This window comes from Xenopus tropicalis, chromosome 6, assembly GCF_000004195.4.
Source record: "Xenopus tropicalis strain Nigerian chromosome 6, UCB_Xtro_10.0, whole genome shotgun sequence".
In the NCBI taxonomy this organism is placed as follows: Eukaryota; Metazoa; Chordata; class Amphibia; order Anura; family Pipidae; genus Xenopus; species Xenopus tropicalis.
Genome location: NC_030682.2, coordinates 93306205 through 93332421, shown reverse-complemented (window position 1 = coordinate 93332421; position 26217 = coordinate 93306205). Strand labels below are relative to the sequence as shown.

The 26217-nt window shown below is 37.6% G+C and overlaps 1 protein-coding gene across 3 annotated transcripts in view; it reads right to left on the bottom strand.

The window, feature by feature from the left end:
- atxn1 (ataxin 1) overlaps positions 1-26217 on the bottom strand; it is a 172217-nt gene that overhangs the window by 112095 nt on the left and 33905 nt on the right. For 2 of the 3 annotated variants that reach the window (XM_002932692.5, XM_004915283.4), the window contains exon 2: positions 7804-7884. The exons of the other annotated variant lie outside the window; for it this stretch is intronic. The gene's annotated coding sequence lies outside the window, so the exon portion shown is untranslated. The remainder of the gene's footprint in view (positions 1-7803; positions 7885-26217) is intronic. 3 annotated transcript variants of the gene reach the window in all.

The window sequence follows — 26217 nt, the reverse complement described above, 5'->3', positions numbered from 1 at the left end:
AACCTATCATTTGGTCATCTTTGACCTTTGGCAGCAGTCTGCAATAATTGGTTAACAAATTCCATAATGTGTTTGGTTGTAACTGGAAGTGAATGGAAGCAGGTTACAACTGCAGCCTGTTGCTCATCTGGGAAGAGTTCTGCACTCGAAAATTTCACAGCACAGAAATGATCGTCAACAGTTCATAGAACAGGAACTAGTGGCTCAATAAAATAACACATATACCCCAAGACTGAAGTCTCCTAGTTCTGTACATGTTTGCCTTTCAGGAAGAGTTAGTCAATAAAGCAGACACCGATTTTCAGCTATCTTAACCACAAGTTTCTCCACACAGCTCACTTAAATTCATAATTGGGGTGATTATTGGCCTCACCTACTTCCTACAGGCATATCATATGTCAAAGATACCAATACAGGAAAACACTCACCAACCAGCTTCTGCATTTTCCTGCAAAATTAAAGGAAACTCAAAAATCAACCACCATGTCAGCGTTCATATGTGGTTTTGAGTTTTTATCTTTCTCTGAAATTTCTTTAGAGCATCCTGAGTATTCGTTCAGCACTTGGAAATCTTTAATTATTAGCCATGGTGAAAATATAAACTAATATATGGTGGGACCAGATAAACTGCTGCCATAAAGCTAAGGTCAACTTTAGTTTAACATCTGACGTTCATTGTTTGGCAGAGAGGCTGTCAACCTTCACCAACATATTGCACCCAGCGATGAGAGGCTCTCTGAATGAAAAATACTGGGGGGTACCATTCTTGCTACAGTCAAGGGTAGAGCACTGCTAATTAACACATTCAGTTTTACAGAAAAGCTTTGTTAACAGTGGTTCTTAACCAGGAAAAGTAGATTAATTCCCCAAGGAATTAACTTTCTCACAGTTTGTTAAACTCTGTCACAGTCCCTATATTTTTTTATTGTGTTAACCACACATTTGGGCAGGTCACAAAATAAATAGATCATTGCCTGATTTGGCTGTCTCAAATCAAGATCATCTAAGCATTCAGCCCTTAAGTCAATGATAAGATCTTTTGGAGGGGACTTGCATAGGCCATATACAGTATACTGACTGGCTGAATAGGTATCTAAACAACCATACCAAATTCCAAAAAAATAGGACTCGCACAGTGTACAGTGGAGTTTTAATAATTTGTGAATGGTCTGTTGAACTACCAGAAATACAGAAAAGTTGTATATGACTTCCTTAAACTGATCAAAGGCGACCTTATTAAAGTTCAGTGGAAGTCTATAGATAACGGTGACAGTAGAACCTGTTGAAACAATGCAAGAAGCATGAGTGAAAGCAGAGCTGTTCTATAAATCGAATAAAGATGAATACAGTGTACAAGCTTGGTATGTACTGTATAACATCTGCCTTTAGATGGTGAACAGCATAATAAGTAAGTTTTATAAAACAAGAACCAGCACTTAACCGGCAGCTGGTAGATCACTATGCTCCCCCAGTATTTTTTTTAAAGCAACCTTTTATATCTGTTGGGTTTTCTGAAATTTAAACTGCTTTCATTTTAATACCTATGTAGCATGGTGCCAATAAACAGAGGAATGTGTGGTTTGGTTAAGTAAGTGTTTAGTCTGCCATTTTTTTCTCAAAAATGCCAGCATAAAGAACGACTCTGAATTAGTCAAGATATTTTAAATTAGGCTTTACTTGTCCATTCATTTGAAGGTATGTATGTGACTAAATGTGGCCATGCATGGGCTTTGCAGTTAACCTGGACCAGATGGTCTGGTGCTGTCCTATTTGGTCATTCACACACATGGGCAAATAGCACTTATCCAGTCATTGGCCTTATGAGCAAAGGTGAACATAGCTTAGTGATTTTCATTCCAGACTGAACAAGTAAAACTATTAGGATTTCAGGCAGTTAGTTCGAACAGTTGCCCAAGGTGTCTGGCAAGATGCACTCATGGTTGGGCAGTAAAGCTGAAACTGACCAGATTCTGTGTATACATTACAAATGACACATTGGCTTGCAAAATTGTTTTGTAAAGATAGCTTTGCATCAGGCCTTAATTTTATTTAAGTAAGTTATGCTCAACACTTCTAAAACCCTGATTGACCATAGTAAGGCAAACAGACTGCCCCAAGCAGGCAAATTGCCAAATAAGCCTTACAGACTGATAAACAAGCTCTCTCCTCAACCCAACTCCAGCATCAGTTACAACTGCTGTTTAATAATCAGATAGAGGTTTTGGTTTTAAAATAACCCCCAGTGCACTAAGTATTTCTGCAATGCATCAACATGACACTACTGCCAAGGATTTACTCAGATAGTTGTCTGTTTTATTCGTAAACTCACCACATACCTATCACTCCAAATGGGACAGAGCTATACATCTGTTCACTGCCTCTTTCAACGTGTGTATGAATCCATCTAATACCCCTCTGACATCTCTTCTGTCAGATTTGTTATTCACTGTACATATGATTGCAGGTCATGAGGGCATCAGGTCCATCTTCTATCTCCATTTCAGGCCACACGCATATTAGTGTTTATTTCATGATCCTACTATTTACAGTACCAATGTATTTTGTGGGGTTACATTTGTATGGTATGTTATCTATCTACAAGCAGCTAAAAGGCTAGCAGTCTCGTGTGCCATTCTATGGAACTATTTATATAACAACTCTCCATGTTGTCCTGGTGTGCCACTATTTGTAAATTGCCACTTTAAATGCTAAGCTTGGCCATCTTTTCCAATAAAACCAAAACAATTTGAGATAGTGCCTCTCTTTATTTCTTTAATATACTATCTTTTATCATCTCTCAACTCGATTCTCTTCTATGGAACCCTCTATCACTGGTAATGCTTCCAACTTCCTGCTCCTTACCATAGTTTCTTGTTGCAGCACATTTCACATTAACCAATGTCCTGAATATATTCCTACCAACCTCCTACTGTCTCAATTACACCAGCACAGCTGAACAATACTGGAAAGAATGCTACATATGAGCCATTCTTTTTTGTTATGTACAGTCCCCAACAAAAAAATTAAACCAAACCTTGCCTGAAAGAATTACTATCGCTGTATCAATTACTGTTAATATTATTGTTAACCAACTAGACAAAAAACTTTCAGCAGCAGTACTTAATGGCATACTTTGCCCATATCAGTTCTCATGGAAACAGGTGGATCTGTAGGAAAGAAAACACATTCTTATTGGTAGCCTTTTCTGAGGATTTATACTTAAGTAACATTAGATAAATCATATTTTTAATCTATATTTTAACATTAAAATCCACTGTAGCAATAGCCCTCCCAGAAATCAGCGAACTAACCAAGATTCAGGTCTGAACTTTCATCGCTGTACAGTGAGTAAAAGCTTTCAGCATGACATGATCTCAAGGTAACAGAATACACCCCAGGATTTTCTAGTCTGGGACAGTTTGGATGTACGCCCAGACAGGTGCTATCAAAGTATCCACAAAAGCTGTGTGAAGCAAAGATGCACGCAGGAAGGGGTGACTGGCTCCAGGCCCCATTGCCAAACTGACAGCAGTCTGGGAGGAATTTGTAGCTTGTCATCAGTCAAAGAACAATGAAGAGACTGTTTTATTTAGTTGGATATTGTTGAATCCATTGCTTTCATTAAAAAAATATGATAATTCTAGTTATGTAACAAGGCCAGATTTCCAAACCAGTTGTGAGGCAGGCTCATATTTAGTTGTGTACTGACAGGTTCCACTTGCATTAAGCTTGTGGGTGGTGCACATTATAATTTTAAAAAAGAGAACATTGGGGCATTGACTTCCTTTTAACTGTGCCATAGCCCCACAGCAGTGATATATAATTCTGTCCAAATGCCTTTTTTTGAAGCCCAATATTTTTATTTTGCTCCTCTGTAAAGTATCCTTGTGGCTTTGTATGAAGAAATACAATTTTTAGACATATTTTTACTACATGTAAGGATTAGGCACAGTGCCAAATACAGTCATTAATTGTAACCCCCCCCCCCCTTACTACTGAACAAGATAAGAGGTTTTAATTTCTTTTCTCACTACTTATTTTAGAGACACTTTGAAACATTATATGCCTCAGAACATTACAGTTTGGCTTACTACAACACATCATTGCATATTTTTGCATTTCCAGTTATTTCACTATCCACCTCCAGGATTACATTCCTGCTGGTTTCTACAAAGCAAGAGACTTCCTTGCCTTGTGCCGCCTCAGTAAAAGGAAGAATTAGGGAGAAACAGCTTAATAAATACACAATCAATTATGGTTTTTTTTTACTACCATTCAGTCGTTCACTGGGGTTTCCTTTTATACATGCAAGTACTCTAGAGCTTTCCTTTCACCTAAGCACAAACGCAAATCTTTTCTAAGTTTAAACAAGTGCCTTTTTGCTCAACTTTGGTCTCCTTATTACCCTTAGAACAGAAGCTCTTTTTTGTGTTTGTCTACAGAAACAGCTGTCTGAATCTGTCCATCTGTCCCACAGCTTTACAGCATGCAACTAATTCTTCATATGTATCAAGTTGAAACCAACTCTTCCACATCTGATATTTTATCTACACTTCTGTTTTTAGAAACTCACAACCTATGCATAACATAGTAGTCTGTACTGTCAGTTTTCTAATGACCACAAAAGTCATTACTCCCCCACAGCTACAGGAACTGGTACATTTCATGAATGCAATTTTGTATTGATAAAATACATGTAGTTGCATCTCAGCTTTTCCATGCCATGCTAGGGGGTCTTAAATGATTAGAGAATGGATTAATTAACCAGTACACAACTTATATAAATGCCAATATCAGACTGACCAATATGTATTCACATAACATAGGCAATGACTCACAGTCTAGGGTTCTTTTGAATAAGATCCAAGGAAAACAGCTGACAGCCTATCACTTACTGTCTAATGCACCCTAAGCAACTCATCATGTGAATTTAGTCAATTCTCAATTTGTATCCAACTTTTGCTTAAGCTGCTCCTCAATATATACGCACAATTAATCCTAAAGATCCAAAACTCTGCCTTACTTTTGTGGGAGGTGCCACAGGGCCCTGTATGGCTATATGGGAGGCTTAACACCACAGTCAGGATATAATTACTGTTGTTACACTCAGCTTTTTCTCTACTTACTTACTTACCCAAGGTAACCCATATCATTAGTGTAGGTGCCTTCTCATACATAGGGGAACCATTCTGGTAGAGATAACCCATAACCAGATGTTCCTTGCTGAAACACTTCAGCTGTAAATCTCCTTAATACATCACCCAACCACAAGCTTCCATTTCAGGAAGGTTTCTAGGCTTTAAGATTTTCATGCTCCAAGTATAGGCCAGAAGCAGAGGCATACATGAATGAAAAGTTTTGATGCACCTGCACTTCTTACAGCTTCAGCATAGCTTACAAATATGTACGCTTCTTTTACTAGCATACAGCAAAAATTATTGCTCTAGGAATAATCTGTTGCAATATTATATTTCGATAAGTTTTTATTTGTAAAATAAGCTCCTTGAAGATCCCAAGACCTCACTATTGCAAGGCAGCAATACTAACAACTGGTGAAATGTTTGCCAGATTTGAAAGCTTGCCTTACATGAGAGTACCTCTTATTTAGGAATCATTTTTTTAACAATGTTGAGCGGAAAAAAAAACAAATATGTTCTTGTATGAGGAAAAAAATCAATATGTTTTCTGGAACACATGCTGTGGTGTCTGATGCCTTCTTATCAAAATTTGATGGTCTAACAGTGGCTATGCTCTTTTTGGCTTGATAACAAATATTAAAACAAGAATGACAGATCCTCTATTTAAAATACTAAGGGACATAATCATTATAGTGTGTAAGCCATTATCACCAGTGATGTTGCCCTTAACAACCAATCAGAAATTAGATTTGAATGGTCACCTACAAGTTAGGGAACAAAAGCAAAGATCTGGTTGCTATGGGCAACATCACTGGTGATGTTAGACTACACATTATAATAAATATGCCCCTAAGTACTTTTATTATTTACATGACTGCTGTCTGGTAAGGTTAAGGGAAGTGAAGAAGCCAAATCTATAATACTCCTATAATGAAGGACAGAGATCTGCCTGGCACTTTTTTAATAATGTATTAAAGGCAGGATTGCGGAAAAAGGGAATTATGTGAGGATAGTATTCCTATAAGTGCATTTATCAAATGAAATGTTGGGATCAAGTGCTTTTAATGTGTCACAGGCAAAGAGACAGCAGCTGTCTGGAGGACATCAATATACATTGCTAAGATTATTAATAGCCATAAATCTCAGCCAGAATTGTATGTTTGTGCAAAGGCAATAGTGACAACAGTGAGTGGCATTATGAGGAATCCATAAATGTGCAACAACATTGGAAGGGCTGTTAATATCGATGTGAGTATAATGGGGACAGTTACCTTGGAGGCCCATTAAAATGCTTTGCCAAAGATGTGACTATGAGTGTCTCTTTCATTGCATTTGATGCTTAGTTTAACAACTGCATTCCTGTCATTGTTTTGCTCTATAGAAAATTCTACCCCCCCCCAAAAAAAACACTTGTGAGGCTAGAACAACATTTTTTTAGTTGAACCTCTGTAAAACAGCAATTAAAAACCTTAAACCAACATTTTTACTTACATTTTTTAATTTCCAAATAAAATTGAAGTAGACCCCACAGGGGAGTCTCATTATGAAATAAAATAAATTAAACTTAATTTTATTTTAGATTTATTTAAACAAGTAAAGTAAAAAGTGATAGTTTCATAATGTTTTGAAATCTTAATAAAGCTGGATCAGTTCTCATATTATAAAGTGCAGATTATTCTAAGAAGGATATACATGTGGTATTTTATTTAGCAAGTATTGTACACGCATTACCATTTCTGAAGGCTAGACTTTCCACAACACAAAGCTACATTTGATTTGGTCCTGTACTAAGGCCAATGCCTAGGAGCAAAGGGGCTACAGTAACCACCACACCCAAGCAAACTTGCATACAAATATAGTCACATTTTTGCTGTAAATATGAACATTTCTAAACACTATTTCCATTTGCAAAGCACCTTAGGACATATTAATCAATGAATAAATGCAGTGACACATCTACCTTGGGCCCTTGCATATAATCTTTGGAAGGGCCTGGCGTGCATATCAACGCCAACCCATTTGATTGTTATACTGGGTCACCAGGGGGGTCTCCTCTATAGTTATACCAGTGATTAAATATGTCAACAAAGTAAGACCTGATTGGTTGCTGCAGGCAAATACGCTTGTGTAATAGTACCTAGTACCTAAATCAACCCCTTTGTTTTTATCACTGTCACACCACTACACTGTGGGTTACTCCTAAGACCCTGACAACAAACTGTTAAAAAGGTGTTAAAAATTGAATTTTTGGGGGGGAAGTCACTATAAATTATCCATATAATTGCAACATTAGAATTATGCCAGTAATCACAATAACATTGCTCCATCGCAGACACTGATGCCATAACTTTCATAGCATCATTTTGTACCTTTCCAGTAACATAAATACTTTTTATGTGTGGAAGATTGTTGATATATGATAGAATAATGTTTCCTTTGAAAAAATGGACCTGGATCAATGGACAATGTAAATCTTATTACTGGTCTGTTTCTGATTTTTAAGACCCTCTAATCCATCTACATTAACAGGCTAAAATCTGTGATCTGCCTACCCCAATATAAAGAACAGCAAAATATTGCTCAGACTAATACAATAAAAAGGCTAGGAAACTTCAATGTGTAAAATATCTACTCAAAGTGGTCATAGTAATATACAGTTGCTTACCAGTTGTTTGATATATTCCTTATCTGCCACAGTGTTTTCTCTGTATTTCAACTGCACTGCAGCATATTCGTGACCTTATATCTGCAATAAAATAATGGGAAATATTCATTTACAGCTACTGTATAATGGTCCACACACACAACATGGTAAGCACTGCATGCTTTGATCTTAGTGGGAAAGTTCCTGCATACTTTTACACAACAATTCATAAAACTTTATAATCAAAGTTCAAATATCTTCAAATCCATCTGTATGCTATTACTGTACTTGGACCAAAGACCTATACTGGTCTTATCAGGTGGACCTGCTCCATAGACCCATAGTCTGCATTTTAGTCACTTGACCCACAACCCTACCTGCAAAAAGCCTGAAACTTAACCCACTTCTTGGCTGAATGATGCATTTGGGAGGAGGAGGAGGAGGAGAAGTTGATGAGATAAGTAGACCAAAGGGCTCGACCAGACTTGTCTGGCTACCTACTGAGCCCATACTCTATACAGACCTACATTTATTTATCTGCTACATGCTCCAATACCTATCCCGCAATACAGAAACCCATGGGTATCAAACTTCGGTTCCTGATAGGCTTAGTTCACCTTAATGTCATCAGAATTTACCCCATTCCTAGGTTTATTGCAATTTATAACACTACATTATATCTACACACAGGTCAGAAGTAAAGGAAAGCTATGGTCAAGTGAAAACAATGCAGTCTTATTCAAGGCTGACATGCAAAGGAATTCTGAAAGCTAAGGGGGAACCAAGCACATAGGAAAAAAAGTACATGTTTTCTTTAAAAAAATAAAGTAAAACATAATTAAAAATAAAACATCGTCTAGTGGCCATTAAATATTTATTAGCCATTGTCCAGCATTAAGCTGGTAGTACTAATTGAGACTTTTAGGCCTCGTTCAAACTACAATCTAAACCAGCTCCAAACAAATGTGTGGATGGATAGCTGTCAATGCAATTAGTTACAGTAAGTCTGTGGGAGATGGGAAGTTTTTTGTGTGGGTCGTGTCTGGGGAACTGAAGCTGAGCAGTGACTATGTCAGTACTGAGGAAAGAGGAGGAAAGGTGTATGGTGTAGCCATGCTAACTGGGCTGTCTGTTGCCTACCATTAATGCTTGGCATAATTTCTATTTGCCTTTTAGCACAAAAGTTATTTTAATGCATACTTTTAAAACAACATGGGTCCAAATAATAACTAAATGTTCTTTTACACTTTCTGTTCTCTCCATAATTTGTGGTGCACACAAATATGGCACTATAACACTGAATTTATGGCATTTGACAAAGTTGCAGGTGAATACTGATTGCTCTGATGACTGCTTTTGCCACCCTTGATTTTGCCTCCCAGGCCCTTTGTAGTTGTTATGGTTAAAAATGAAAAGACTATTAAGTTCCACAAACCAAATAATGTACTTTTTCCACTGATGAAGAGAGCATGTAGCTCTTGAAACGTTTGGTCTGTATGTGCACTCCGCAATAAACAGGTTGGAGGTATTTTTTTACACCAGCAATTCGTTTTGTGTGCCATTTTCCCCCTTTCTTTTTGTGCTCATTACTATAGGCACCTGGCCAGGTGCATCAGGAGGATTTGCACCAGTGGACAACGAACCGTGAGTGTATGGACTTACTTTGTTTGCCACAAACCAAATAAACAATTTAAAAACACCACTCCTCAAAAATATATCTATAGAATAAACTATCTATATGTGAGAGATCTTATTCCATAACTCACTGTAAACGAAATGGCAACCATTTTCACCATCCACCCACAGTTATTAGCACCCAAAGGTTGGGACATGTGGTAACTAATTCACTACTACTGTTCACCTTTACCAACCTACCCAGAGTCAATATGGTAATAATCTTAAACAGATAAAGTGTGCTGGAGAGTCTGAAAATGGGTACAGAATTTGGGATTACCACTGGGATCCTTTTTTTTGTTATGGAAGCTACAAAATATTTATTTATACAACTAAATGTAACTGGTAAAAAGAGAATTAATCAGTACTATAACACAAATTTTATATTTAAATTTAAAAAGCTGTGTCTGAGGTTTGACTAGAGTCCAACTGTTTGGAGCAGCAGGTACAACGATACTTGTTTGGTGCACAAATACATTAACATTGATATGGATATCACCATCATTTTCAGGCATTTGCATTCGTATGGATGAATTTATTCACATTTTTAAGCAACTGGATGGAGGCACTTTGTTGACATTTGTCTTTAAAGACATTTGAACTATAAGCACTATACTGATGCTTGCAGTAACTGGTCTCCTCCTCCACTAACAAATGTTTCTGCAAAATTCAATCTTATCAATTTCTTCTTCCCTACCACAATGTCTTCACTGTCTTCTTTTCCCGTTTAGCTTAAAATGAATATATGCTAACTGACCTTTAAAGATACTCACAACTCTTATTCACCTTATATCTTTGACTTCTTTGTATATATTTTCCCAGTTGTTCCTTACTCTTTATTTGTGACCTGCTCCCCAGAACCCCAAGTGAGAGCAGCTAAAAAATTTGAGGAAAAAATAACCACACGCGGGTGTAAGGCACCAAAGAAGACAAGTTTATAATGACTGGGCAATAGCTGAAGTAAAATAGAAGGCTTTGTTGCTCTTTACTGTGCTGTGGCCTTTCCTCTATTAACAATAAGTGCATCAAAATATTGGTTCAGTGCTTTGTATGTGGGTGTTTGTTGTGTGGACCCTATTTATTTTTACCATATTTTCTTTAAGGTTCTGCATTATGTACAATATGTAAATAACCAATATAAAACCATATGCTGCTGATTCCACCAGAATAGAAGAAGTTAAATGAATATTATGAAACAGCAGTGCCTTTTCCTTTTATTGACGATGCCATGGAGTTTAAAGTTGGAGAACAACTTGTTAGAAATGTATTTCCATGGGAACAAACAAGGTACTATTAAATATTGTGAATTACCGTGTCTCATCGTGTTTTCTAAAGTGATGAGCCACTTAAAATCACTGTAATGTTGCATTGTCTGCTGAACCACAATATGTCTACTGTTGCGATGCCAGACATAATATGAATATCAAAGTCCTCTTTATGCCTGGAGAGTTCCCTGATTATGTCTCTGTCTGCAGAACTGAATTGGGCGCAGTACACCTGAAGGGCAAGGAGTAGGAGTTTAATTATTCTCCATACACAGAGAGGCCATGGCCACTAATGGATTCTGTATGTACTGTATTGACTACTGTTTTGACTACTTAAAAGAGAATGTTTTCAATGGTTTTAATACAGCAATGCACATTAAAGGGGAAATCTAAAACTACCAGTATCCATTTAATACTGAAACTTTAATTTATAGGTTCTTAGTTCTTAACAGAGTACAAAGAGATTGACTATATTTCTGGTGTCACTAGATATTTGGCTTCTGGCATGCTGGACAGCAGCACATACCACAAGCATATGTTTTAATCTGTTCCCCTTGGCACCAGGATGCATCCTACACTTTATTGCTGGTTGTAGAACCTGCCTTATTTATAAGGTACATGGTTAGATGGCAACGACCACTACCTGAAACAGGAAATGAAGGTAATTCTGTTTACTAGAGCTAAGCTCATACTGGGCTAAATTGCACATCTGCAGTTACTGATGACATCAACTATTAGTTGTTATTAGCTTCTAGTTCTAACATCAGGGAGAATTATGCAGAAGGGGATGTGTACATTTTGGAAGGGGAATAGGGGATTTTGTGATGTGAGTTACAGTGCTGGGGAAAGTTGCTGGGTTTAAAATATAAATTTATGCAAGCAGTTGTAGTGCTGTCTTTTGTTGGGATCATATCATAATTGCATGATGGGGCATTACTGTCTGTATCACATGCTGGTGGTATTCTGGATCCAAGTAATTGGATGCTAAGGTTCTCCATGCTGTTTAATTGCATGGATTTGTTGGGGCAAAATATAATCTTATTTGGGTGTCACAGTGCTGGATTATTCTGGGGCTATAGTTGAGGGCCACAGTGTCTTTTTATACAGGGAGTTAAAGTGGTGACATATGTTGGAGGTTGTTAGCAGTACTGCTTTGAACAGAGCAAATTGTGTCATAAAAATACCAAACTTCCAGAGCAGGACCACCTTAGTTAAAACCAGTAGGGTCATGCATCTGAGGAAGATCTTCTTCACTGTTGCAGTATCAATGAAAGTGAATTGTGTGCAGGGAGAGGTGGACCTAAATGCTGGGATTAATCAATGGGATTAATCAATGTTATTCTATTCTATTCTAGAGTGTTGCTGTGGGTCACAGTGTTGTATAGTAATAGGGTTGCTGGATGGGGTCAATAATCATAGTACTGTTCTGTGCTTTTGGTAAATGTGTAATTTTATGTTGAGGGTTGCTGGGTGTTATGATTTGTACTACACCATGGTTTTTTGTATATTATATTGTTGTTTTATGATGGATATTAGTGGAATTCGCAGTATCATTTTATGGTGGAACTTACAGAGCTTGTATACGTGGAAGGCCATTGCATGATTATATTGTTGGAGCTGAGGTACAGTGCTATAATATATTGGGTGTCACTGTCATTACAGTATGTTGTGGGGTCTATGCCATATATCCTAACGTAGGGAAGGGTCATACTTATTTCTTAAACAACATCGTACACTTTGAGGTTAAGGCATTATTAACCATGTTGACAATTTCTTCCAAACATGGTGTCCAGACAGTTCCTTAGGTAAATGGGAGGGCTTCAATTCCATTAATCGATATCGAAGGAAATGGGGTGGATAATGACTGGGTTTTTTTCTGGCTCATTCTAGCATGGATAAAGGGCAAAAAAGTTCACTTTTCCCTATTTATGGAAAAGGTTTTTCCAGGTGGGACAAGATATTCTTTTTTGAAAGCAAGTTATAAGGCTGCTTCTGACTCTGCACAAGATAGTTATAGTAATAACTGAAATGGAGTGCTTACCTCCCATGGAACAGTTTTTATGCTTCAAAATAATTTGCTGTATATAACAGTAAAACCCTGAAATATGTACTAAATTAAATATTACATATTATACATTATCTGCTAAATTAATCTGTACATGTCAGCTAGTTCCAATTTAATATATAAAATGATAAAGTACTGAACAATTCTGTTGTAAAGCCATTACTATTAATGTTGAAGAAGAAAAAACACCAATTCATATCAACAATACAGCAATACAGATTGTAAAATGTACATTTAAAGTGATAAATGTAGGTTTTTTTTGTGTCTCAGGCAAATATAATACTTAATGCTGTTATTAATAGAGGAAAAAAGATACAGTAACAGGAAGGATAGCATTTATTCAGAAACCATGACTACAAGACCTTTCCCAAAACTCTTCCAGCAGAGGGGCACAGAGTAACGCTCTACTGTTTGGCACCTGTGGTAGGAAAAAAAACAATAAAGCTAACCCTGCCATTAGGTTACATATACAGGTATGGGATCCCTTGTCCAAAAACCCTTTATGCAGAAAGTTCAGAATTACGGAAAGGCCATCTCCCATAGACTCCATTATAAGCAAATAATTCTAATTTTAAAAAATTATTTCCTTTTTCTCTGTAATTATAAAACAGTATCTTGTACTTGAACCTAACTATGACATAATTAATCCTTATTGGAGGCATAACATTCTTATTGGGTTTATTCAATATTTAAATGATTTTTAGCAGACTTAAGTTATGGAGATCCAAATTAAGTAAATATCCCTTATCCAGAAAATCCCAGGTCCCGAGCATTCTGGATAACAGGTCCCATACCTGCACATTAGTTGCAAGCATATAATCACAAGGGAACACAAGATAAACATATGTACACTGGACTTTACAAATGTGCATGAAGCTATTAGTCAGCTGTACATATTACCATGAGTTGTGTCTTCCTCTAATGCTAAGCCATTTGTTACTGCTCTCACTAAACATTTCCTTTGCTCTACAAATTAACCAAAGGATTATTTCAGAATGTCTTGCTGTCACACTATGAAACACAGTCATTTGTGTGGTTAAAAACTCAGCAGGAGCATTTTCAAAACCGAAAATGTCAAGTGCTCCATGCAATTTCATACTATTTCTGACCCATTGAGGCGATAAAGTAATTATGTATAATTCTAGGCAATACCAATCCTGGAATTTTCTGTTCTGTGAAATCAAAATTGCTTTAAAGGGAGTGTGCAATCTCCATTTGTCTGCTAGCTATCTTGCAAGAGATGGTCCATTTAAGCATTAAAGTGAGACTGTGTGTTTTGTCATGGGACAATCCTGCGTTGTGAAGCAAAAACTGGCTAGGGACACCCAGCTGTGGGGTTACCGAAAGCCAGTTATGAATCACTGCCTGAAATAACGTATAGCATCATTTTTTTCATTACAGCAAAGGTTGAAAATGGCATTTTAGAGTCAGAAAAAAAAAATGAAAGGAAAAATTGTTTGGTTACCGGAATTGATGACCCATAATGGAAGGTCAAGGAACGGTAATTGGTCTGAAGAAAAATTAGAGCACTTGATCACTGCTGGGAGACAAATAGAAACCGAATAAATACTGGATAGCTACCAGCTATTGAATCTTGGTCTGGACTGAAAAATTTTATGGAACAGTTCTAGCCTCTTTTAGACTGACCAACTACACAGAAGCATTTCAGTATTACCATAGACAAACAGCTATTCTTATTGTCACATCAATATACCAATTCTGCAGGTCAAATTATTTTGTGGAAACTAGGCTAATGGGATGTTGATTGGTGCTTGCCATAATCCATGGGGCTGTGGTTGTTGACCCTGTTTGTAATGTGTGAGAGAAGCTTAGGTTATTCTCAGAGACCTGTGTAAAAGTCTAGCTTGGTATTATATCTCAAATATGTTCTCAAATGTTCAGCGCAGGGCGCCCTCAGAGGATTTTTCTTCAGGGGGGACCAGAGCGACCAAGTTATCTAAAAAAGCCAGTCTGCACAGGAATAAAGTGACAAAGAACCAGAGTATCGCCCAAGTACCAATCCTGTATTCATAAGTACAAATCTATGGATCCTCAAAATGCAAAAAGTCAGCAATACTTAGGCTTAATTGTGAATACTCCCAATCAATAAGTATTTATTAATTTCCATTCCCGAATGAGCACACCTAAGATAAGGGAAAGAGAACATTTTGATATGTGAATAAGATTTTTTTAGTCTTACCTTTACTTTGGGCAAGGCAGCTATTTTTGACAAATGTCTTTAGTTTAAAGCATGTCTTTAGACTATTTGGGTTCAGGTCCCCCTCTTAAGGCAAACATTTGGTTAACCTCACCTTAGCTTATAACAAGTTAACATATACAGGTATGGGATCCATTATCCAGACACTCGTTATCCAGAAAGCCTCAAATTATGAGAAGGCCATCTACCACACACTCTGTTATAATTCAAATTTTAAAAAACATTCAGTACTAGTAATACCTAGTACTGAAGACCAAACAGATGTAATTAATTCTTATTGGAGGCAAAACAATCCTATTAGGTCTATTTAACATTTAAATTATTTTTCAGTACACATAAAGCATGAAGCATAAATTACAGAAATTACAGAAAGACCCCTTATCTGGAAAACCCCAGGGCCTGAGCATTCTGGATAAGAGGTCCTATACCTGCATATAAAACCATTGCTGTAACATATATATTTTATATAGTATTAGTAAGATTCCAATAAGCAAATTATCCTCAGTTTTTACCCTATTTGGCTATCAAATTGAGCCCCTTGCAGTTTGGGAATCAGTGGTTTAACATTAAGATATGTTAGCAATATGACAGTAGTGTGCCCCCACCTCTTAACCAACAAGGACAAGAATTGATAGCTGTAGGGAGCAGTCTTAGTAGGGATTAGACATTCTATTTTTACTACTTCTGAGTAGCATAACGTTTTCAGCTCTTTATTTCCCTTTTCACCCCGTTGAAGAACTCCATGGCAACCAACAATTGTATGGGATTCCTCAACTGCATGAGAAAGGGTAACACCCCCCTCTCTTGTTTCCTACCTCCCTGTCTAATACTAATGAACAAAATGATAAAACCAGTATTCTATGGGGGAGCACAAACTTGCAGAATACTGTGTTTTAATAGGGCATTTTATCTTCAGGGTACGTGTTGAGACTTGTTTTGCTCATTGAATAGCATGAAATCTTGGAATGCTAACAGCATTGCAGTAATAGAGATAGAGAAAGCAGTGTTAGGAAGGATCTTCTGAAACAGACATGACAATTTAGCTCTGTTTGGTTAAATCATGAAGTAACACGGGGTCTGGTGTAAATTTATATTGCCTAAAATATTATATTATGCTACTTGTAGAGAAAGGCGGAAGGATCCTTGCAAACTGGGACCTAGGAAACGCCAAATGATCCCATTATTCCATGACAGCCAAATCTATTTGTACAATAGGGGGCAGCTGTGAGGGAATTGCCCCCAGAGTAAGCCAGTGAGGTTACATAGGGAGCTGGCACTGAACTATAATATCCCTGTAACCGAGCTACCTCCCAGTTGGATGTAACATCTCTGGCTGCCAATTAGCAAACCATTTGCATATGCACGTTATTACAGGCGCTTATTTGTGATCTTTCTAGAAACATTATGTAAAACTTAAGGGAGGTTATTCTACACAGTGAGAGTATTATTTATCAACATAATAGTAATTACTGAAATGAGTGGGAGCTGTAATACTGCTAACTCTGCAGAGATAAAATGAAATATATTTATTATAGAATCCATTATCATGTATTAAGGGTCCTTGTTTTTACCAGGCAACAACTTTTTAACCCTGCGTCATCCTAACATGGGAACACATAAGTACTTGTGTCTCATATGGCTTTAAGTAGAAGTATAATTTCAAATCTTTTTTAAAAGGAAGAATCAACTTAGTTGGAATGGTCAGATTGAGTCCTATTTTAAAATAAAGTACTTGTTAGGCAAAACTCTTGACAAATAAGCAGACCAGGCTTATTTACTAACAGCGGGCAAATTTGAACCTAGGTAGTAACCCCTAGCAACCAATCAGTGATTACATTTGATTAGTTAGCTGCAGGAAATAAAATAAACATTAACATCTAAATTGCTTGCCATGGCGCCCCAGTGAGGGCTAGCGACTGAACCATACCAGTATAACTGGAGGACTATACATTAAAGAAGGTCCAATACTGGCACCTGTGTAAGAGTTATCTGCACTTGACAACAGCATTTATTCAGTAACTGGAGTGATGAAATTGCTGTTTATAGGGATCCAAATAGGAGTTACTGCCTAGGGTAGAAAGAGTGAAGGATAGTAGGTATAGTTCTACTTCTATCAGCGTTTTTAAACTGTGGCTCCAATTGTTGCTGAACTATAACTCACAAAACCCTCCTAAAGGCTCAGGCCCAAGCCACTTCTAAAAACAGGCCTTTAACTGCACTCTTGCACAGAGCACAGTAACAAATGCATGCTTTACATCACGTTCTGCATGGGGAGTATTAAATGGTGTGGAGCATTTGATTGATCTGTTCCTAAATGAGCACCTTTATATTCAATGTAACATTTTATGATTTCTATTAAACATATGAGATTAGAAGCAAGTCCAGAATTCTACTTCTGGAGATTACCCTCTGTTCCAAATGGGTAGTGAAGTAAGTCTAAGCCTGAGCGATGTGGTAGGTGGTAAAACAGTCAGGATTTCCTTTCATGCTCAGTATGGGGTGCAGACTCGCAGAATGAAAAGACCGAACTACGTTCCTCATGACCTTGCATACGCCTGTGCATATTGCTAAGCAGTTTCCTCTAAATACACATAAAGATTTAGGGGAAGCCCCTATAAACACTACATGGGCAACTCAGGGGCAATGAATCGGGTTTCCGTTGTTGGATTACTCAACATTTAGCAGATTGTATTAAGCAGAGTGAAACACTGTATGCAGAGCACAATATGTTGATTAAGAGGTTCTTGGCTCCAACACAGGAATTTGAACAGTAATTACATACTTAATAGCTACACCAATTTGTATGTGGTATGAGTATGGTTAATTGAACAATAAAACCCAATATCAGCCTGCAAGATGAGTTTTGGCCTGTGACAAATATCATAACGGGAGTCAGATTATTTCATATGCTCCATTTTGAGCTTTAGTAATTATTTTGCAGTAATTTGTTCTGACCTAATTTGCTTATTACTGAAGAAACCAGAACAGATAATGCATGTATGATTTGAAAGCTTCCCCATAGCTGAGTTCTAATTATTGTAGCTTAATAAATGGTAGTTCAACAGAAACCATTGTCGTGCTGTTCCAAAAGACAGAAATCTTCCCAGCTATTAAAGCACAACTTTAATTACAATACATCAATTAAAGACACAAAAGGGCACAGAGCAACCTTGCTGCAGCTCCAATGGAACCCAGACATATTGTTATAGGAAGTATTATATATTGAAGATAAGGTTGCTGCTACTGGGAATGGCATTTTATTAGAAAATAGACTCACCTAGCCCATCATAATAAACTGTTTTAAATTCCATATGCTTATTTTAGTTGGGCTAGGAACTATTTTAAGGGAGAACATAAAAACTTCTGGCAGGTAATACCCTGTCTGGAATTAAACCTATGACCCAGGCAACTATGCTGCCCATATTTTAAAGGAAACTTTAACTTCAGAATGAATATTTAACCAACAGGTATTTTATATCATATTAAGTGGCCTATTAAAGAATCTTACCAAACTCTAATATATATACAGTGGAGGAAATAATTATTTGACCCCTCACTGATTTTGTAAGTTTGTCCAATGACAAAGAAATGAAAAGTCTCAGAACAGTATCATTTCAATGGTAGGTTTATTTTAACAGTGGCAGATAGCACATCAAAAGGAAAATCGAAAAAATAACTTTAAATAAAAGATAGCAACTGATTTGAATTTCATTGAGTGAAATAAGTTTTTGAACCCCTACCAACCATTAAGTGTTCTGGCTCCCACAGAGTGGTTAGACACTTCTACTCAATTAGTCAACCTCATTAAGGACACCTGTCTTAAAGGAACCGTAACACCAAAAAATGAAAGAGCTTTAAAGTAATAAAAATATAATGCACTGTTGCCCTGCACTGGTAAAACTGGTGTGTTTGCTACGGTAACACTACTATAATTTATATAATAAGCTGCTGTGTAGCCACGGGGGCAGCCATTCAAGCTGGAAAAAAGGAGAAAAGGCACAGGTTACATAGCAGATAACAGATAAGTTCTGTAGAATACAATAGTGTTTTATCTGTTATCTGCTATGTGTCTGTGCCTTTTCTCCTTTGAATGGCTGCCCCCATGGCTACATAGCAGCTTATTTATATAAATTATAGTAGAATTTCTGAAGTAAACACACAACTTTTACCAGTGCAGGGCATCAGCACATTATATTTTAGTTACTTTTATACACTTTCATTTTTTGGTGTTACTGTTCCTTTAACTAGTCACCTGTATAAAAGACACCTGTCCACAGAATCAATCAATCAAGCAGACTCCAAACTCTCCAACATGGGAAAGACCAAAGAGCTGTCCAAGGATGTGAGAGACAAAATTGTAGACCTGCACAAGGCTGGAATGGGCTACAAAACCATTAGCAAGAAGCTGGGAGAGAAGGTGACAACTGTTGGTGCGATTGTTCGAAAATGGAAGGAGCACAAAATGACCATCAATCGACCTCGCTCTGGGGCTCCACGCAAGATCTCACCTCGTGGGGTGTCAATGATTCTGAGAAAGGTGAAAAAGCATCCTAGAACTACACGGGAGGAGTTAGTTAATGACCTCAAATTAGCAGGGACCACAGTCACCAAGAAAACCATTGGAAACACATTACACCGCAATGGATTAAAATCCTGCAGGGCTCGCAAGGTCCCCCTGCTCAAGAAGGCACATGTGCAGGCCCGTCTGAAGTTTGCCAATGAACACCTGAATGATTCTGTGAGTGACTGGGAGAAGGTGCTGTGGTCTGATGAGACCAAAATAGAGCTCTTTGGCATTAACTCAACTCGCTGTGTTTGGAGGAAGAAAAATGCTGCCTATGACCCCCAAAACACCGTCCCCACCGTCAAGCATGGGGGTGGAAACATTTTGCTTTGGGGGTGTTTTTCTGCTAAGGGCACAGGACAACTTATTCGCATTAACGGGAAAATGGACGGAGCCATGTATCGTGAAATCCTGAACGACAACCTCCTTCCCTCTGCCAGGAAACTGAAAATGGGTCGTGGATGGGTGTTCCAGCACGACAATGACCCAAAACATACAGCAAAGGCAACAAAGGAGTGGCTCAAGAAGAAGCACATTAAGGTCATGGAGTGGCCTAGTCAGTCTCCGGACCTTAATCCAATAGAAAACCTATGGAGGGAGCTCAAGCTCAGAGTTGCACAGAGACAGCCTCGAAACCTTAGGGATTTAGAGATGATCTGCAAAGAGGAGTGGACCTCCTAAAATGTGCGCAAACTTGGTCATCAATTACAAGAAACGTTTGACCTCTGTGCTTGCAAACAAGGGTTTTTCCACTAAGTATTAAGTCTTTTTTTGTTAGAGGGTTCAAAAACTTATTTCACTCAATGAAATGCAAATCAGTTGCTATATTTATTTAAAGTTATTTTTTCGATTTTCCTTTTGATGTGCTATCTGCCACTGTTAAAATAAACCTACCATTGAAATGATACTGTTTTGAGACTTTTCATTTCTTTGTCATTGGACAAACTTACAAAATCAGTGAGGGGTCAAATAATTATTTCCTCCACTGTATATATATATATATACTGTATCTATATATATAAATATCAGTACATATTCCCCTGTGACATTTTTTCCCTTGAGCCACCATTTTGTCATGGGCTGTGTGCTCCCTTAGAGATCACCTGACCAGAAATAATGCAGTTCTCAATGTAACAGAAAGAAGTGTGGGATAGTGATGAGCGAATTTGTCCCGTTTTGCTTCGCCGTAAAATTTGCGAAACAATCCAAAATTCACAAAAAAGATCTGTGAAACGTGTTTGTCGCACTACTTTTTTGTTGCCCGCGTCTTTTTTTTACGCAACCGTGGCTATTGTCCGCAACTGCACCCAATCTGACACGACCATGACTTGACATGCATGACAAATTTTTCTGCGGCTAATTTTCACTTAAGTTTCGCAAAACAATTCGCCAATGGGCGCCAATTTTTTTTTTCAAAATCAGTTCAAATTCCAGAAATATTAAGAATGTTATAAATACCAGGGCAGTATTTCCAAAAAGGGCAACCAGCTGACAAGTGCAGACGTGGCTTGGTGAAATACCATATCTTAAAATCATGCCATCCTAGAAATGGGCCTTTTGTCTTCCAAATCTGGGCCTAATGAATACACTACAGAGATACAGCCCGCCTTTAGGTCCCTGTTCATATTACACATAATGCTATATTTATATGAAACAAATGCCACATTTACATGTAACAAGTTTATATTTTAATAAAGTAAAAGATTGTTGGTCTTTCATTTTCACATAGATTCTTTACTTTTTACGCAGAACGGGAGGCCTTCTACTGGTAACTGCCCCAAACACAAAATAGTCCTCTTTCCCTTCCCCCATTACAACTATAGGTTTCTACCTATAAAAGCTGTAAGCTGATATCCTGAAGCGAGAGGTTGAGTCACATAGTGAGTCAATTATTTTGCCACATATCAATATGCAGTACACCTCCTACAGGTGCTCCAGTATTCTTGACTATAACAGCCAGCCAAATGCCTCCAATCGCCCTACCAAGATTTTTCTATGGAAATAGGGTAGAAATGCCAGTACAGGTATTTGTTTTACAGTTTATAAGTAAAAAATGTGTGCAAGTTCATTTTTAGGTGTGAAAACCTCCTGTACTGACGTCTTTACGTGACTCATATAGGAGGCAACAGAAATCATTTCGGCATTGTGACTCAGTGTGCCATAACCCTGGGGGGCTAGGAGTTGCACTTTTGTAGTTTTCTGCTGTATAAGAGAGAGAAGGAGAAGCTGCATAACAGTATCTATAAAATGAAAATGATCCTGTAAATATTCTCAGGTTTTTTTTTGGGTGGTGCGAGCAAGGGAGGAGGAAGATGAACCAAACTGCTTTGCTCAGTTAAACAATCCTATCTGTGTTAAATAACACATCAGAAAGTATGAGGAGGAATTACCAAGAGGGAATTGCCAAGTAATTAGTTCTGTTAGGCAGATGACATACAGTCGCTGCAGGGAGGGGCTTTTCCTAGTCATATGCTAAACAGTTTAGCAGCCCGGCAATTTCATCTGTTATTATTATTTCATTCTGCTCCATCACCAACAGAAATACAATGGAAACTATGCAATCAGACAAATCTATCTTTGTCTTGGGCTTTTTCCCTCTTGTCCCAGTCCAATCAGGCTCAAAACAAACTGCTATTAATATGGACAGGCGTAAGGCTGCTCTGCACTTCATTTTTAAACGGTTCGGCACCAGAAACATTGCTGCCCAGCTAGTCTACACAGAAATAAAATATTATGCTGATCATAGTGATTAGATTAAATGCTCACAAAGTTTGATTTAGGGTTTTAGGTGTATACTGTATGCCTCAGACCTTCAGCAAAGGGTGGTGGACCAATACCTAGATGTTTTTTTTTTTCCTTTAATCAACCTAACTAATGCCTTACTAATAAACTTTAATGCTGTATGAACCATACAAAAATGTAAATAAATATGTTTGTAGTTTACAACATCTTTCTGCATGAGATCCCATGAGATCCCATGCCCACCCAGGGTACAGTTTGCCCAACAAGTGACCCTAAAACTGAATGTTGCCCTACATGGGATTTATATGGTTCCATAATACATCATAATTTTGGTATAGCTTGGCCTATGATTGCCAATGATGCGAAAGATACTGGCCCCTTAAACCAAGGAACTTTAAATTAATGTTTCACTGTAAATATATTGTATAAATATACAGAGATTATGTGGTATTTTTTGTGGCAAGGTGGCAAGCATAGTATGGCCCCTGAATATGTGTATGTTGGACTTTTAGCCACCAGCCATGTGGACAAACTGGACAGCACTTAATATGGCTTTATTTTCTATATATTTTTCTATATACTATGCACATGTATGGTAAGTTCCAGACCAGTTAACACACTGTTTTACCTCAGAAAGGACATTCTTCAGAAAACATTACAACATTAGCAACATCTGTTTATGATGACCCAAGGTGCTCTTCAAATGTCACCCCCATTTCCCCCTCCCTCCAAGCAACAACTGCAACCTCACTTCATCTCTTTCAAGGATCTGCAACCTGCAGTCTTCTAGATGTTCCTGAAGTACTACTACTATCACCCCATTTAACTTTTCAGTTTCAGCTACAGCTCCATAACATCTTAAGGGCCACAGGTTGGACATCACTGTCACAAACCTAGAAAAAGCTAAAACTAGATGAAATGCTAATTCCAAAATGTTTCTTTCACTTTGGTTTGTGCAAAAGAAAGACAATGTAAGGTAAAATTACACAATTAAGTTTACTGTGTCATTTCCTTGTACAGGTATGGGACTTGTTACCCAGAATTCTCCCCTTATCCATGGGGTTTTCCGGATAAGGGGTCTTCCCTTATTTGGATCCTTATACCTTAAGTCTACTAAATAAACATTTAAACACTAAATAACCCAAAATGATTGCTTTGCTTCCTATAAGGATTAATTATATCATAGTTAGGATCAGGTATAAGGTACTGTTTTATTATTACACAGAAAAAGGATTTGATTAAAATGGAATCTATGGGAGATGGTCTTCTCATAATTTAGAGCTTTCTGGATAACAGATCCCATACCTGTATTACAAATAACCACTTCCTTTTTGTTCAGCAATGAGGGGGCTTTAATTACCCCCCTAAAAAGTCTGTAGGATTAAAGAAGGGGGTTTACCTTTGAGTTAACTTTTAGTATGCTGTAGATTGCAATATTCCAAGACAACTTATAACTGGCCTTTTATCTAATTATTCATTATTTGTTCTAATTATTTTACCTTTTGTTCAGCAACTCTCCAGTTTGGAAATTTAGCCGTTATCTGGGTGCTGGGGTTCAAATTACCTTAGCAACCAGGTAGTGGTTTTAATAAAAGACTGATATATTTATAGTTGATGACTTGAATAGAAATAAAAATATTAATGAAAAGTAACAATAATGATACATTTGTAGACTTACAGAGAAATCGTTTTTTGGCTGCTGGGGTCAGTGACCCCCAAGTTGGAAAGAGTCAGAAAAGGAAGGCACATCATTCAGAAACTAAAAACAATAAGAAATGGAAGACCAATGTAATACTGAAAATTCTATAACATACTAAGGGGCCCATTTACTTACTCACAAACCGGCCGAATGCGTCCGATTGCGTTTTTTTCGTAATGATCGGTATTTGGCGGTTTTTACGGAAAATTATCGCGACTTTTTCGTTGCCATCCGAATGTTGCGTAAAATCTGGCAATTTTTTCGTAGCGTTAAAACTTGCGCGAAAAGTTGCGCCTTTTTCGTAGCCATTCCGAAAGTTGCGCAAAATGTTGCGATTTTTTCGTAGCGTTTGGATTCATTCAAGCTTCAGTATGGTGACTTTTCTTGGGCCAGGTTGGAGCTGCAGGGTGCCATTGAGTCCTATGGGAGGCTTCCAAAATCATGCTAAGTCTGAAAGTTTCGGCCGCCGCTTACGAGCGCTCAATACGAAAAAGTCGCGACAAGATACGAGCGAATCGTAATGGCTACGAAAAACTCGCGTTTTTTCGCGAAAATCGTATTGGTAACGAAAAAGTCACGACAATTTCCGAAAAGTCGTAAAGGCGCCGAAAAAAATCTCAAAAAATACGAAAAAGACGCAAAATGTTCGTTTTCCAATCGGAATTTTTCCAATTCGGCTTCGAATTCGTGTCTTACTAAATCAGCCCCTAAATGTTAACTTAAAGGTGAGCCAGGCTCTAACTTGTGCACACTGCTAACGTTCTAAAAAAAGAGACAAACCAACAAACCATACTACAGAGTTATAGGTGACTGTGCTAACAAGGTAAGGTATGTGTTTGCCCTTGTCAGAAACAAAAATCCCCTTAAGTGCTGATAGTGTAAAACTAGGACAAATTCATTGTAGCACACCCAAATGAGAGCCACATGGGTTTTGTGCAGCTAATTAGAATTCATGGTGCATTAGAAACACAGTCTGTGCAGCCTTCACAGTGATCATTAGAAACTCACTTTTCTCTATAAAGCTAGAACAGGAGACATGAGAGCCCAGGCAGCATAATGTTGGATAGAACAGCCTTAGCCTTCACAGCTTCTAAATACATCTTCTCTGTTTCACTAGAAAAGGAGTGTGTTCTTTATGAAATGAAGGACCATGGGAAAAAGCATGTATTGTATTAAAAAAGATCCAACAGGGGGCATCAGAACTCTCCCCATAATTCAAATGCATCACCTCATATTTATACATATTTTTAAGCAAACATATAGTCTTGTACAGAAGGGATTCTTAACTTACTGGTCAGGCAAAAAGGGTTTTGAAAATACAGCTATATATGAAATAACATGGCTGACATATCATATGAGTTTAAGTTATTACATGGGGTATATAAACACTGGTAAGCATCAATCAGTGCAATCTGAAGCATATTGCAATCTAATTGCTATATACTCGTGGGGGTATTCACAATGGTAATGTAAAACTGTAGTAAACTGTAATTTAAAAAACATACGGTTCACAAAACCTTTGGTATATTTTGTGGATATGCCGATTATATACCTTTTGTCTTTAACTGGGGTTACATTGAACATTTAAAATTGGATTCACTAAAATTAAAAATTGCATTTTAAACATCTAATTCTAGAAAAAAATGTAAAGACTAAAAAATGTAAAACAATTTTACAATTTATAATTTGGTGTCTATTTGAAAACAAAACAAAGTGATAAAAAGTAGGCTGGTTCTTTTGGCCTAATGGCACAGGACAGGGGCAGCAGAAAATGTTTTTGGCTCGGGGGGAATTCTGGGCGGAGGGGCCACAGCTACCTTAGAGTCTCACACTCCTAGCTAGTCTTCACTTTCAGCAACAATTTTCCACTCATCTCATTTTTAACCCTAGGGTCTTCTCTTCAGTGAGATCTACATTGCCTCAGACTATTTACAGAGTAGTCCAAAAAGGTCTAACATGGCTAGCTAGTCCTCATTTACAGCAATCCAATTTCCACTAAAGTCTTATCTTTATCCTAGGGTCATCTCTTCAGTGAGACCACTATTGCCTCATACTATTGGCAAACATCAGTTGTTCAGAGAGGTCATAAGCTGGCCATACACGCACCGATACTATCGTACGAAACCTCGTTTCGTACGATATTCGGTGCGTGTATGGCATGTCGGCGAGTCGACCAATATCGCAGGAAGCTGCTGATATCGGACGACT